The sequence below is a fragment of the Formica exsecta genome, unplaced genomic scaffold (genome assembly GCF_003651465.1).
Source record: "Formica exsecta isolate Colony F162 unplaced genomic scaffold, ASM365146v1 scaffold360, whole genome shotgun sequence".
Taxonomy (NCBI): Eukaryota; Metazoa; Arthropoda; class Insecta; order Hymenoptera; family Formicidae; genus Formica; species Formica exsecta.
The window spans coordinates 28549-32212 of record NW_021850848.1 but is presented as its reverse complement, the minus strand read 5'-3'; positions in this window follow the sequence as shown (position 1 = coordinate 32212).

Genomic DNA, 3664 nt, shown 5'->3' with positions numbered 1-3664 from the left:
TCAAAGAACTAGACACATTGGTTTGCGTTGAACCTTGCTTCGCGTGGAAAGTTGTAAACCCATGTGGAACCTCACTTTGCATTAAAAAGTGTATGCATAAAACAGTGGGTTCCGCCCTCCCTACTGGGGGCTCCACTTCCGGAAGAAATAACCTAACCCAAACCTATTTCTAATTTAATTTCTCTTTATCTTTAAAATATAAGCTTGGTAATTCATGCCGACTGCCATATAAACAACATATAGTGAGTAACATACTAAGTAAGAATATCAAAAGAAATCAAAACAAATCAGTGTTTGGGAATGTAATAAATGTTTGTATATAACACGTATCTACATCACCAGTCTCAGTATGTCATATAGTCGTGTATCAGTCAGTTGGATAATTTCAAGATTTCCTTAATTTTTAACATGCATTTGCACGAATTTATCAATTTGACATACAATTTTAATTCTTTGTGGAATTTTTTGTGTGAGAAGAAAGTTGTTCGTGGCGAAATAACGTGTCCAAGATGTGAAAATGTATTAGTACTAAACACATTCAATAAATAATATTTTAGTAATTACCTTTTTAATAAAAAACGAGCGACGGCTAAAACCTTCTGAAGGTCACTTAGGAGAGGTCAAGGTCATCGGGGCTGCATCCCTTAAACGTCACTTTTACTCCAAAAATTTTTCGTATTGAGGTAACGGAAAATCTTGAGTATGACATTAACGAACAATGCCGAATTGAGGTAGGTAACGAAAATGACGATAAATTAAAGTCGCGGATTGAGGAGGTTGTAAAAAAATATAGTCCTTGCGCGACGAAGCGAGTAGAAATTAAATTAGATTTAATTTTGAAAGACGATATACCGGTTTATGAGCGACCGAGAAGACTAGCGCCAAAAGATAAAGAAAAAGTGAACGAACATATTCGAGAGTGGCTACAAGAGGGTATAATAAAGCCGAGTACTTTTGAGTATGCGAGCCCTGTGGTTCTGGTAAAGAAAAGGGACGACAAAACGCGACTTTGTGTAGATTATCGAAAATTAAACAGAAAGATAGTAAAAGATCGGTATCCTTTACCATTAATTGACGACCAACTAGACCGATTGCAAGGATCAAATTTATTCAGTGTTTTAGATATAAAAAATGGCTTTTTTCACGTGCCTGTGAGCGAGAATAGCCAGAAGTATACCGCATTTATAGTGCCCGACGGGCATTACGAATTTTTGAAAACTCCCTTTGGCCTCTGTAATGCACCGGCAATATTTCAAAAGTTTATTAACGCAGTCTTTCGAGAACATATAGCTAACGGTAAAATACTCACGTATATGGATGATCTCATAATTCCATCGCGTACTGAAAAGGAGGGAGTAGAGAATCTTTGTGAAATTTTATCGACTGCAAGTGAGTATGAGTTGGAAATAAATTGGAAAAAGTGTCAATTTCTTGAAAGAAAAATTTTATATTTAGGCCACAGTGTTGAGAATGGTTGTCTTCGACTTTTAGAACGGAAAACGGCAGCAGTAATAAAATTTCCAAAACCAAAATGTGCTCGAGACGTGCAATTTCCTTCGCTAATATAACCTAACTTTGCTCAATACAATTGAAAGATATTACTCCTCTTCCTTACACTATTCTGTGTTAATAATTTCTTTTCATTTTATCACTTTTCTTCCTTATGTTACACCATTCTGCGATATTCTCATAATCGTTAATTACTTTATCAGATTTCTTCTTGTCTCATTATACTCCGCGCGTACTTTTGTAAAATATAAACATCTCACACGTATGTACACGCATCTACATATGATCTTGTCTCTTAAAGCGTTCTGCAAACTCAAGCGAATAATCGTACATGAGCGATGTGAACGCCTCTTGAGGGACAAAATCGCTTTGCGTCTGTGCGTGCGAGCATACGTACGTGAGTTACCTTATCTTCCTGAAAAATATTTATGAGACGATAATGGTCACAAATCTGATACGATATATCATTTTTCAGGATTGACTGCACCAATCTTATTCAATCTGGTCGCAATCGAAAGCTTGTATTCACATTATGTAATAAAAGTGCCGCTAGATTTTTGATTACGGCTTTAGTTCCTGAAATATTTTAACCAAAAATTTTATTTGATGTGAAATTCCGGATAAGCTACTTGGTAGCGCCGCGGCTCCTGTACATAGGCAAAAAACTGTTGACATGCCGGAAAGAATTTTTTTATATATTTGGCGTCGTGTCGCTTGATCTTTTCGGTATCACTTTATTCTTCCGCCGGAAAATTCTACTGCAAAGGATATCCATTGATTTTTATGCATTTCGAGGCGACCGGCGCGGTTTCGTCACCGGTCTTCTTGCGTCTTTCTCACGGTTACTTATAGATATGGATATTGACAAGTGACTAAATGTTTAAAGAAATATGTGGCGCAAGATATTCTATTTACTGGACGATTCATTTTTATCACCAATTGACTATCGTTGCCGCAGCGTCGCGGAAGGAAGGAATCGTGGAGTTGCCAAGACGTAACACTACTGAGCGGTTTTCTCTGTTGAACGCGGCCATTGATTATATTTGTTTTTCTCACTTCACCTTGCTATGCTCACGATCACGGTCTTCTATACAGATCTGGGCACTTGCCTCTGGAAGCCGTGCCGCAAATGCGGCCAATCTTTTTCGTTTCTGCCGCGCGGGGCGTTAGTGACAAGCGGGCCCACGATAGAATGCACATGCATTTTTAATATAACATTTTTAATCACATCGGCTTATTTTACTTTCCCTAACCTCATCGAAGTAAATCGGCTCTCTCAGGAATTTGAATTTTTATCATTTGGGCCATCGCGCCCAACTTCAAATGCAGTTAAGTTTCAGTATTCCGATTTTAAAAAACAGTAGTGGTTTTGAAAGATCTTTTTATGCCCTTTAACCTTATAAAACCAGTTTTTTAAAAAAAGTCAAAACTTATTGCTTTCTCATAGAGGAAGCTTTGTTTTCGTGACAAAATTTTTTTTCGAGTTTTCTATGCCAATGTGTTTAGAATGTTCCAAAACGTCGAAAAATCATATTCCTAAAAAATGTCTGTATGTATGTATGTATGTGTATATATGTGTATGTATGTATGTATGCACGCAATACATTGTACAACCTCTAACTTCCGCAATTTTTGAGATATCGGGTTAAATTTTTTTTACATGGATAGAGTATCATTCAAGGATGGTTGGTACTGAATTTAATGAGAATCGATGAAAAGGTTCACTTTTTATAAAATTTTTAATTTTTTGAGAAATGTCTGTACACGCTGTAACTTTCGGAAAAGTTGAGATATTGGATTAAATTTTTTTACATAAATAGAGTATTATTAAAGGGTGGTTGGTACTGAATTTGGTGAGTATCGGTGAAAGGGTTCATTTTTTATAAAATTTTGAATTTTTTGAGAAATGTCTGTACACGCTGTAACTTCCAGAAAATTTGAGATATCTCACAAAGCTTCCTCTATGAGGAAGCAAAAATTGAAAAATTCGCATGCTTAAAGCAGTTTAAGCTTTGTAAGATAAAATGATGAGGAAGCAATGTGCAAGTTTCTAATTTGCACAACTTTACTTGTTTTATTCTTTGATCTGACTTTTACTTATCTGCTATGTTTTTATTATGTTGACAGGCGTGGTTTGTCAAATTTATAATACTGC